Source organism: Pseudorca crassidens, chromosome 4 (assembly GCF_039906515.1).
Source record: "Pseudorca crassidens isolate mPseCra1 chromosome 4, mPseCra1.hap1, whole genome shotgun sequence".
NCBI lineage: Eukaryota > Metazoa > Chordata > Mammalia > Artiodactyla > Delphinidae > Pseudorca > Pseudorca crassidens.
The window spans coordinates 106838144-106850838 of NC_090299.1; the positions used below are offsets into that span (position 1 = coordinate 106838144).

Genomic DNA, 12695 nt, shown 5'->3' on the forward strand with positions numbered 1-12695 from the left:
GCACAGACAGAACTCAATCCAGAAGCACTCAAGAATCCAAAGCCTGCATTAAAGGAGCAAAATGACTTGGGAGAAAGCACAGTGGGAGAATTGAAAACACTAACTTGTTATACTAATATTAGCTAAAGTAAATAGTGACCTCCATTTAAAAATTAACTTGTCCTCTAACTCTAAATGACTGGAAATTCAGAATTCTTTGGGAGTTGAAGCCATTACAAAGGGGCAAATAAGGGCTCAACAGAAAGAATAGACAGAAAGTCTCATGGGAAGTTCTAAATAAATTTTTATTCAAAAAAAATCTCGAGCATTAAAACAAAATTGTGTCTTTGGAATAGGAATTAGACTTCTAGGAATGTATCCTAAAAGATAATCTTAAATAATTACATAAAAAAACTTTAAACACAAAGATGTCAATGTAATACTTTTATGATTAAAAATGAGCCATATAGGGCTTCCCCGGTGGCGCAGTGGTTGAGAGTCCACCTGCCGATGCAGGAGACATGGGTTCGTGCCCCGGGCTGGGAGGATCCCACATGCCGCCGAGAGGCTGGGCCCATGAGCCATGGCCGCTAAGCCTGCGCGTCCGGAGCCTGTGCTCCACAACGGGAGAGGCCACAACAGTGACAGGCCCGTGTACCACAAAAAAAAAAAAAAAAAAAAGAGCCATATAAATTCTTAAAAACATGGAAATTGTTAACTAAATGATGATATACCATGGAAAATAAAAAAGTCATAATGTTCAAACAATTTAAAATATCTTAAGTTGTGCATTATGATACATCAAGTGAAAATATGAAACCTTTGGCATAATATTTTTATGCGCACAAAACTGTAAAAATATAGATAATGGCTATCTTTTGGCAATGCAATTATGAGTGACATTTATTTCTCAATTATTTTCCAAATTTTCTAAGGAACATGGAAAGCAGTCTAACATAACACATAAAAACTCAAGGTCTGCATTTGGCTGTCTGGCTTCTAATTTTTACCAGCTTTATGATCTTGTATATTCTACCAGCCTTGTTATCCTGGGCCTCAGTTTCCTCATCTGTGAAAATGGGTTAATAATAATACCTAACTCATAGAAATGTTTTAAGGATTAAATGAAATAGTGTAAAGTGTATAGAACAGTCCGGGCACATAATTAACCATCTAATAAATTTTAACCATTTATTACCTTAAAAAAAAAAGAGTATGTCCATATGCACACACACATATTTAAGTTTTAAAACAAAGAAAATAATCAAGATGCCCATTCAATAAGAGAGTTGAGTACTGTTAAAAACCCAATTTAAGCACACTTAGTTACCTTGCTTACTTAGTTTACTTTGAGAAGGACATAGGGAGGAACCAGGCAAAGACTAGGCTGGTCAGGGCCGTAGGTGTAGGTCCTGCCGAAGCAAAGCATGCCTCTTCCCTATAGCTTCATTCATCCCCGTTCCTCATGGATCATATTCGTCCAGTTCTCTCCTGATTGCTCACTGCTTTGGAGTGATTTGGGATTATTAATAATGTTTTATGAATATGACATGATAGACCTAGAAATATAGATTTTTCTACAAACCATTGAATGTGGGAAGTATAATGCTCAAACACTTTTTCTCCCCTCATCAAGGACCACAAACTCCATCTTCTCTACAGGCCAGCTGTAAAAAGGGAGGAAACGTTAGAAAAATGCATTGGATTGACTTTGTATATTTTTCTAGTTCCCTATAAGTTATAATAGTTCTCTCAGTGTCTGTCTTTGCTCCAAAGGGAACAAAGGGTGGATTGAAAGAGCCAATCTCTCAGAGAACTAAGCAATTTAATCCCAATTCTTCATTAACGATCTCTATCCATGGGACTGTGTGGTTTAATAGAAAATTATAGACTGAATTTTAGCTCTGGACTTACTAGAGCTGAAATTGGGAAAATTATTTAATTTCTGAATGTTGAATTTTCCATTTATAAATGAGAAGCTATAGCAGTTATTTCAGAGAGTTATTGAAAGGATTAACAAAATATTACTTGGGGGGGCTTCCCTGGTGGCGCAGTGGTTGAGAGTCTGCCTGCCGATGCAGGGGACACAGGTTCGTGCCCCGGTCCGGGAAGATCCCACATGCCGCGGAGCGGCTAGGCCCGTAAGCCATGGCCGCTGATCCTGTGCGTCCGGAGCCTGTGCTCCGCAACGGTGAGAGCCTGTGCTCACAACAGTGAGAGGCCCGTGTACAGCAAAAAAAAAAAATTACTTGGGGTAAGATATGTGGTATATAGTAGGCGTGCATTAAGTGGTAGCTACTACTGTACAGGAACTGAAGAACAAAAGGAAATGTGGAGTTTCCATAATGACAACAAGTACAAATAATTGCCAATATTTAACAGGTGCCGAGTACTATTTTGAGCACTTTACCTACAATAACACAGTCAATCCTCACAACAGCCTTTAGAGTTGGATAATATTATTTTACCCAAAATTAGTTTACACAATATTAACTTTTCTCTGTTTTAGATAGTGAGGTTACTAAGTATAAAATGTAGTTTGAAGAATGAAATATGCTTTGGAGCTCCATGCAACTCTATTAGTATTTGTCTTATAAAGTGTTTCTCTCGCTCTAGACTGTGAACTCTTCAAGGACAAAAACTAGATCTTTGTATTCCCAGTTTTTGCCTGGTTTATAGAAAACATAAAATATATATATTCTAAAGTGAAGCTATCTTCCTCCATGGATGAAAATCAGTACCGTGTTCAATGCAGAAATTAATTTTATTTAAGATTTCAGTGGCTACAAAAGAATGAACTAAGTGTATCTTTGTCATCCACAATACATATTTTCACACTCGAAGATCACAGTTTTATTGTAATTACCAAGATCATTCATCAGTTTGTATTGAGTAACAACTCAATAGAGATAGTTACATGGAGTGCTGTAGACTGCTGTTTTTGGACCTCTGCTGCCATTTCAGTGTTTTCATCACCTTCTGCTGAGTCCACCGAATCAACCGCAACATAGTCCATTCTTTTCATCTGGTGTTGCTCTTCACTCAAGTCCTCTGTCCACGTAATTAACAGAATCAAATGTATAAAAATTTGGACCAGATATTAGACCATAGAAATAACTGGGGACAAGGCCACAATCTTCAGAGCCTTGTTAAGTGGCCACTAACATGGCTGAAGTGAGATACACTATTTGCTCATCAGAGAACTGCAAGCAATGTCATAGAATGCATACTAGCAAAAAGTCCTTATATATAATTCTTTTCTGCATTAAGACATCAAAGAAAGTGAACCCCAAAGAATGTTTAAAGTAATTATAATAAATCTGTCGGAAAACTAAAAATCTCCTTTAGCACAGTATTTCATGAAATCAATGAATTGCCTTCAGACATTTCAGGGAAGAGTCAGGGGTTAAATGACTTTTGCACAATACATTTATTTTCTTGATTATATGAATGCTTTTAAAATAGGACTTTTACATAATTTTAAAATATTCATATGTAAGTGGTTTGTGGTCTAGAGTATTTCGCCTTCTGAGTCATCATTTTATTGGCTTATGGAAATGCTATGGTTGTTCAGGAATGTGTTTTTATATTCCAACAGGGACATGGAGTAGTTTGAAAAGCCCATAATTTCCTTTAAATTTTACTCTCCAGTAATACAAGATGACACTTATTTAAAGATGCAACTACCTATGCTAATGGTTACTAATAAACATGTCCTTGGAAATAATCATGCAACCTTTTTTAGAGAGCAATTTTGATTGCTGTTTGCAGGAACTGTTAATGTTTTTATCTCTTTAACTGTTTTAAGGGCCTTACGTAACTTTTAAATAAATGTTAGTCAAATATTGATTTCAACACTATAATAGAAAGATTGAGGATGCTGGGAGTGATATTATATAACATATCTGTTACACAGTGTATGTTAGAATGCTCCAAAATTAATGCATCACCCTCCTGAGAACTTCAAAAGAAGCAGCTAAGTAGGTAGGAAGGAATAGTACACATTATAGAGCATCAGTTTCACTTTCTAAAGTGAACGCTCAGAGATAATGGAATTAGACAGCCCTACACATTTGAGCAAAGGATTATGATTTATAGGACATGACTGGTGGCAAGTCGAGTTGACTGTTAAGTTTATAAGTATATTAATAAAGACAATATCATATTGAATATAAACACCAGTTTCCTGGCAATCTAAAAATACAAATCCAACTACTAATAAATAAGGAGAAGAAAAAAGTAAAATACCGAGGGTAAGCCAAAGGTAGGTTAATGACATACTCTGGAAGGAAGATGTGTACATCTATTCTGTGAAGAAAAATATGGTGTAGCGTCTTAGCCAGGCAGAAGCTTAAAGAGAGGTCATATATTCTGTAAAGGCTTCTTTTGGAAGAATATTCATCACCTGTTCTCGATCATGTAGTTATTCTTTCCTGTTAAGTAAATAAACAAAAGAACTTGCATGAAATCTCTGCAAGAACTATTGTGTCATTTTACTGATTACCATTTATCGGTGGATGTAGAGCTAATAAGACATTCTCAGTATTGACAGGTAAATACCCATGAAGAAGCATATAATCCTTTTTTTTAATTGAGTACCTTAAAAATTGCTATTGTAAAATAGTTTGGAAATTAAGAACAGTGTAAAAATAATCTAGTAAATAGTTGTTCCCCTTTGGGAACTAAAAAATTACTACTGTAGTTGAAGCCCCTGTGGACTCTCCCTGATTGCACCTCCAGAGGTAGCCCTTATTTTGAATTTGATGATGAAAGGTATACAATCACATGGAAGTTCTTTCTGTTGGACAAACATGGTGACCTATAGAGCTACTCCAATATTCAATGCTTTGAACCTGGCTACTGGCAGTAGAAATTTGCAAAATAGAAAAAATGTTCAGAGAGAATTAGGATAATGAGCTTTGGCTTGTTCAAAGTGAAAATCTAGTAATGTTCTGATAAAACAGAGAATAACAAATGAAAATAGCTGCTCAAATAGCCAGACGTTTCTTTGAGATCAAGTCAATCTCAGTCCCATTCTCCTGATCTTGTTTACAACCTCTTTCCCCCATTATTCCAGCTGCCCCTCAAAAGGAACAAAACCTCTTAGGTGGAGAGCCGAGGGGCACATACCTTCAATTCTGTCTCTACTTTCTCCCTTCCCATTGCTTTCCCACAATATCAATCACTTTGTTCTTTGTAATAAAATACAAAAACTTCTTCATATTGTGGCTTTAAACTAAGCTTAAATGTGCTGTCTATAAATTTATAAATAGTCAGTCCCATACATGTTTTTATAAGATAAGAAATACTGTCAAATAATAATTACATGTTTTTATCTGCTGTCAGTAAAGTGATAAGTTTCTGAAGAATATAAATGCACAGACTCTGCGTTAGTGTAGCCCACGTTTTTTGAGACATGAAAGAGAACAAATAGTAACAACCCTAAGTAATGCTTTGAGGGGGTGTTTAATGGTAACCCACAGAAAGAATGTGACACTGTGAAATGAAGATGTGCTTCCAGCTTGTACTCCAAATAGGAATTGACACTTACTGTTGCCATTCCTTACATTGTCACACAATGCTGAGAATTCTCCCTGTGGCAGAGGCCGCCTTCTCCAAAGAGAACACAGAGAGCTTGTGTTAGAGAAAGAGATGCAAAATCACAACTGTTTTCCAAGATAATAGGCATTGTGCAGTATTTTGCAGATCATACTGAAGGACAGCAAAACCTTCAAAGGATATGGAATAAAGACAACTCAATAATTGAAGTTTGATTTTTTAAAAATAAATGTGTAAGCTCTAGTATAAGAATTATCATGGTTTAATAATATGGGGTCCAAAACAGGAAATAGACATTTCTGCAAAGACATTGTGGGACAGAAGCAACTCAGAACGTTCAGAAAAGGATCAAATAATGGCCATTATAAATGGTGCTAGAATATATATGCAGATCGGGAAACAAAGGGTAGCAGTAGTACCGATGTCTCTAACCACCATGCTCAGCTACCCACCTGCAGGTTTTGTGCTTCCAGAACTCATGATGCTAAACTCTGACAACTCAAAGATTCTGCTTCCAAGGAGAAAAATGTTGGTACCAAGGCACAAAAATTGTGTTCCACTGAATCTAAAACTACAACTGCTGCCTGGTCACTTTGGGCTTGTGGACCAGCAGATAAATAGAGGGGTTACCTTCCTGATTGAAATAATTGACCCTGATTATCATGAGGAGTTAGGACACTTATGGGGACTTGTGGTGTCTCTATGCCATGGGAAAATGGGAAATGGGCAATTTCAAAAACTGGCCAGATAAGGCAAAGGCAACCAAAAGCTCAAACCCCTCAGGGATGAAGGTCTAGTTTCCTCCACCAGGTAAGCAAATGAAATCAGCTCAATTTCAGACCAAGGATAATGAAAATCTAGAATGAATGTGAAGGAAGGAGATGACTAATATCAATAATTACCTAGGACCAGGGGCAGTCATGGGGAGTGTAGCTTATTCCAATAAGACTCAGTTGACTAAGTGAACTCAGTTTGGAGCTCCACTGCATCTGAGTAGTACAAGAGGCAGCCTTCAACATGCATTTATTGTTCTCCACATCACATACCCCTGAAAGTTCTTCTGATTTCAGTCACAACAGTGGGGAAGAGTTCTATACAATAATCTCAGCTGCACCTTGCACTGGTAGCTTCCCACCTCAAGAGCAGGCATCTTTCTGCATTCTGCTTTCACAGCTTTCCCCAAGGTAGTGGGAGTGTGCCTGACTAGTGCGCAAGAAGAGCTACAAGTAGGGGGTAGGAGTTAATGCCCCTGAGGGCTATCCTCAACCACTGGGTGAGGAGAACTGATGTTACATACTCCAGACTCCACGCCTTTAAGGGAGAATATTCTAGGAGGCATTCTGTCTACTTCCTGGAAGTTCCAGGGGAATGGAGACCCTCCCTGTTGCCCATAGCAGCAATTCAGTGAGGCATACTTACTTACACTGGCTTTCCACCATTCCCTGTTCCACTTCTCTACTTCCTTATTCTGGTGTCCTGGATCCCTTCATAGATGAACTACCAGCACCCAAGGCCTCGTCTCAGATTCTGATTTCAGGAAAACAAAAATTATGGCAATCCATTTTTTTTTTTAAAAAAAGAGAGAGATGGAAAAAAATTCTTTTGTCTACAGAAATACATCTCTTTCTGGGAGTTCTATGGATTGTAAAAATATTTAGCTTTCCATTACCCAGTTATCCACATTAAAGTTCTTTGGTTTGCCTTTCTTTGATCCTATGTTGTCTTCTCTTTTTGGAAATAGCCAGTTACCCCCAGACACTGATCCTAGTTTGGTCACAGGATGGTGATAGTGCAGCCCCCGATGTTCTGTCCCTCACCTCCCCTGATTTTATGTTACACTGAACAAAGCTGAGACACCAGCATACTTCTGGGCTATGTTTTACACTTGCTCAAGAGGTTACAGTACTGATGTATTTTTCCCAAGTGGCCTGATCTCACAGTCCCTGTGGTTAGTTGTGTTTGTATGTATTTGGCAATGAATCTAAACATCTACGTGTGGTCTGCCTTTAGAAAACACTGGACTGTTGAGTCAGAGGGCCTTGATTCCTTTTTATGATTCTATTTATTATGTTGAGAAACCTCCTACCCTCTCTGGGCCGTTTTTCCATCTGTAATGGAGCTACCCAGCTCTTACCTGTATCTCAGACTAAAAGAAACAGAATTAATAGTAGTTCTAGGAGCCTCTTAGAAGCTTAAATTAGAAATGGTCCTAATTCCACCGCACTTTCCTGTGTTTAAAATCTAAAGTGTTTCTATTAGTTGTTTTAATTTGATGTGGTTGGAAATATACTTTGGCTACAAAAGAAGTAAGAGTGATCTTTCATCCTTCTATTAACAGTTGAATTCTGATGCAGGGAGATTAAATTATTTATAACTGAGAGAAACAAAATCATTTAAAATACTGAATAGCATGTTAGCTCTTTACACGGCTTTCTGAACCTCATCCTGACCAATCAACACCAGATTGCTTTCTAACAGCAAGGATGCATTCCTTTGGATAAAACAATGCATCAATCTACAGGACATTTCTAGGAAGTGAAGCAGAGTATTCAAGAGTGCACTGTTAGGGCTTCCCTGGTGGCGCAGTGGTTGAGAATCTGTCTGCTAATGCAGGGGACACGGGTTCGAGCCCTGGTCTGGGAATATCCCACATGCCGCGGAGCAACCAGGCCCGTGAGCCACAACTACTGAGCCTGCGCGTCTGGAGCCTGTGCTCTGCAACAACAGAGGCCGCGATAGTGAGAGGCCCACGAACCGCGATGAAAAGTAGCCCCCGCTTGCCACACTAGAGAAAGCCCTCGCACAGAAACGAAGACCCAACACGGCAAAAATTAATTAATTAATAAACTCCTACCCCCAACATCTTCTTAACAATAAAAAAAAAAGAGTGCACTGTTAGAACATACATATAAACCTCTCCAGCACTAAAGCTCTGCGTATGAAAATATAGAGTGGGCAAGAGAGTAGACGTGTGGAAGCAAAGGATTTTACGTGTTGGAAAAGTTCCTTTCCTGTCATTTTACTCTCAGCAAGGGAGTGTGCGTGTGGGGTGGGAGACGGCTTCTGTTTGTGCATTGTTAAGTTGTTCTTAAGAGGTAGTCTGCAGGGAGTTTCCTGGTGGTGTAGTGGTTAAGAATCCACCTGCCAATGCAGGGGACACGGGTTCGAGCCCTGGTCGGGGAAGATCTCACATGCCGTGGAGCAGCTAAGCCTGTGTGCCACAACTACTGAGACCACGTGCTACAACTACTGAAGCTCATGCTAGCGCCCGTGCTCCGCAACCACCGTAACGAGAAGCTGGCGCACCACAATTAAGAGTAGCCCCCACCCCCCGCTCGCCGCAACTAGAGAAAACCCGCGCGCAGCAATGAAGACCCACCGCAGCCAAAAATTAAAAAAAAAAAGAGGTAGTCTGCAATGAAAATTAACCCCCATGTATTTTTCTATTAGAGATGGCTTTTAGTTCTGCAGATTCTTTAAAGCTCGTTGATAAAGGCTATGGCCCGTTCAGTTATCTTAGGATCAAGCACTATAACCACATCAGTGACTTATTTTATCTGCAACACTGAGGCGGGGGTGGAAATGGGGAGGGGGGTGGCAGGGGTTATCTTTATTTGGAAGGAGAGGCAGAGGCTCTGGAGAGCAGGCTCTGGTTTGCTGGAGAGCTCTGACAAAGTTCTAGGTGCCAAGATGCAAGGAGAAGGAGGAAGCAAAAAGGCTTGGGAATGAAGGTAGGAAGGTGACAAAAAGAAAAATTGTTTAACAATCATGCCTTGGTAATTTTGCCTAGTGAACTTACAATATGTCCAGGTTAGTACGAAGGCAACAAAACTCCTCCCTATCAACTCATCCCAGTTTTCCCCGTCGAGTTTGGTCCCCACCTGCAAAAAGAGAGAAAGAGGTTAATTAAAAAGAGCTGTAAAAATAAAACTCTATATATTACGACGCACGCACACACACGAGTGTTTAAGCATATCCCTCTTCCCATCCTTAATTACCAGTATATTAAAAACATTAGGATACATATCCCCAAATATTAATCTTTTGTAATTATCATGCAATACATTAAGAAATGCACAGAAGAAATTGATGGTTCAGAACAAATGGGGATAATACTTATAAAATTGTTGTTAAAATTGGATGAAATATGCAACAGAGTGCCTGATGTGTGTGTATACTTTATATAGCTAGTTATGCTAATCTTTGTTCCAATTTTTAAATTGGTCTTCAAAAGTGTAATTTAATTTTTGGTAAGTTTCAAAAGATTATGTATGAATATTGCATTTGAATCCATCTTGAAATGTTTTAGGAGTACAGTTTTTTTTCTTGATTTGCTTTTAATTTAATACAATGCACAATGAAGAATGAATTTGCATTGTTTTCTTTTTTTTTTTAATTGGGGTATAGTTGTTTTACAATGTTGTGTTAGTTTCTACTGTACAGTGAAGTAGAGTTCCCTGTGCTATACAGCAGGATCTTATTAATTATCTATTACAAGTACATTCTTGATGAAAGTGGCCATGTCTTAACACATTTATCTTGGGAAACAAGCGCTGAACAGCTTTCTCTAAAGTGTAGGAAGAATATCAAACGTGTGTCCTCCATCTGGTGTTACAAATGCTGCCTAAGGTCTTGGTATTGATGGCTACCTGCAAGCCCTTGCCATAAGGCAAGTAAAAATAGAATTTTAACAATTCACATAAAACATTTAGTTGGAAATTCTGGGCATACAGTGAGTCATGTTTGATTACGAATTGTAATTTATCTACACTATAATTAGACTGTCTAAATTATCTTCTTACTTACAAAGACAGATGCAGGAAAGACGTCTGTAGATTACTAAGTTCAACAATTTTATCTTATTTCTGCTTCTTTTCCTGAGATAAAAATCAAATATGTAGTAGAGTGTGCACATCAAGTCAAGTCTCTCTCAGTTACTTTGAAAAGTCTATGAGCTCACTCAAAAAATATAATTTTCTGTATTTTTGGCTAAAGTGTATACTCAGGAGACCTTACTAAATTCCAGGCTGCAGTCTTCCAAGCAATGCTGGGCTGCCCCTAGTGCTGACCCCCTCTTGCTCTGCAAAAACAAACCAACCAACATGGAAGATGGTGTGTCAGTTAGAGATGGGTTTTGAAGCTCAGTTCAGAATCAGCTAGAAAATGTCAGCAGGGATGTGTTTGGATCTTTCCATTGAAGATTAAATTAATTCTTTCCTTTATCCAATGGTATCATGAGCGAAAGCAGTGATGGTAATAAAAGGTACTATTATGTCCTTACTGTGCTCCAAGCCGAATATTCAGCAATTTACACACACATTCAATTCTCACAAAAACCTCCATGAAAAAAGTTTGATAATCTTGAAGTGACTTATCCAAGCTACTCCACTATTAAGTTAAACTGGAATACCAAACTTCTGACTCTTATGCTAAGACTCGTAACCACTATACTACAATATGGTAGTTCTTAAATGCTCAGTCCCATGGTATTAATTCTTTTTTTTTTTTGCGGTACGCGGGCCTCTCCCTGTTGTGGCCTCCCGCTATTGTGGCCTCTCGCGTTGCGGAGCACAGGCTCCGGACGCGCAGGCTCAGCGGCCATGGCCCACGGGCCCAGCTGCTCCGCTGCATGTGGGATCTTCCCAGACCGGGGCACGAACCCGTGTCCCCTGCATCGGCAGGCGGACTCTCAATCACTGCGCCACCAGGGAAGCCCCGGTATTAATTCTTTTACCATTTATTCAAGTATTATCTACCAGTTGCAATCAATTGCCAAGCATTTCTTCTAGAATTACATTACCTAGCCTGGAAAGCATTTTTCACTGCCTGGAAGGAAGGTTTTGAGACTTCAAGGATTTGGAAATAAGAGGAAGAAGTAATGAATTAGTCATGATCTTATAAAACATTTAATCTGAGGCTTTTCTGACAGGATCTTATATGATTTACAGTTTTCTCTCTGTTTCAGGTAGAAGAAAATAAAGAGGAAATGGTTCTGAAACTGCTTTACAAGTGTTCAGATAAAAAAAGAATAATTGCTAACTAACCAATTTATAAAAGAGGAAAAAGGTAAAGATTAGAGATTTTTCTCAACCAAGCACACTAGGCCATATACTACTTGAAGTGTTCAATGTCAAGGATGATATATTAACCACTTTTATTGAGACTAACCTTGAAAAAAATCATCTAGACGCATTTAACAAACTTCTTGCCCATTTCAAACATATAAGGCTTGCTTTTCTATCTTCTTCCAGACAATGGACAATTGATTATTAGGTGGACCACCTACACTTTGGATTATTATTACCACGGATTTTTGCTACAATATCTTCTTGCTGTTTGATTCATGTTCCATGAACGCAGAGCCATGAAGGGTATGGATTTGGGGCCACCTTGTGACAGATTTAGAAAAAGTCCTTGAGACCGAACCCTGGGATCGGAATCTTGGTTTCTATTACTAAATTGTTACCTTTCAACACATATATTTTGCAAAAGGGTTTCGTATGGTAATGGCTGATTTTTACTAATGAAAGGATGATTACCAGTGTTATGCTATAGTCAGTTACACATATTGACTTGTTTCTATGTGCCAGCCACTGCCATAAGCCATCTACATATATTATATCATTTTATGCTCACAACAATCGTATGAAGTAAGCGCCGTCGTATCTCCATCTTACAGCTGATGCAACTGAGGTTTAGAGAGAATAAACAATTTGCGTAAGTTCTTGCGGAGAGCAAGAGAGATCTTAGGAAGCCTCAAAATGCTCTGGCTGAAGATGTGGGAAAAAAAGTTGTACTGTATGAAAGTGCAAAAATGACATAAAAATATTAAGAGGTAAATCAACATAGTACCCTTTAGGAACGTTTTAAAGCTTCAAATTGCATTTAATTAGCATATTTTGGATTACAGGCTCTGTATTTATAAATGCACAAAATAACAGAAAAATGCAAAAATCCTGGAAGAAAACCAAAGAACTGATAATATTATGAATAAACTCAACAGAATAGAAATTAAAAAGCATAAATAATTACATGTCCTATACTTATACCCCTATGATCCTATTTTTGCCCTTCCTGTCATGCTAAAAGATGATTTGTGTGTCTATGTGTGTGTGTGTGTGTCTGTGTGTGTGTGAAACAAAGGAGCACATATTTTC

General features: G+C 38.4%; 1 long non-coding RNA gene across 3 annotated transcripts in view; it reads right to left on the reverse strand.

Moving 5' to 3' along the window:
* Positions 1-2736: 2736 nt before the first annotated feature.
* LOC137223800 (uncharacterized) overlaps positions 2737-12695 on the reverse strand; it is a 29342-nt gene continuing 19383 nt past the window's right edge. For 2 of the 3 annotated variants that reach the window (XR_010943071.1, XR_010943072.1), the window contains exons 3-7: positions 9338-9419; positions 6958-7065; positions 5531-5589; positions 4261-4412; positions 2737-3030 (exon numbers count right to left, since the gene is read on the reverse strand). This is a non-coding gene — a long non-coding RNA (uncharacterized lncRNA). Of the gene's footprint in view, positions 3031-4260; positions 4413-5530; positions 5590-6957; positions 7066-9337; positions 9420-10344; positions 10419-12695 lie in introns of those variants that run through there. The other variant, XR_010943073.1, reaches the window with a different exon arrangement.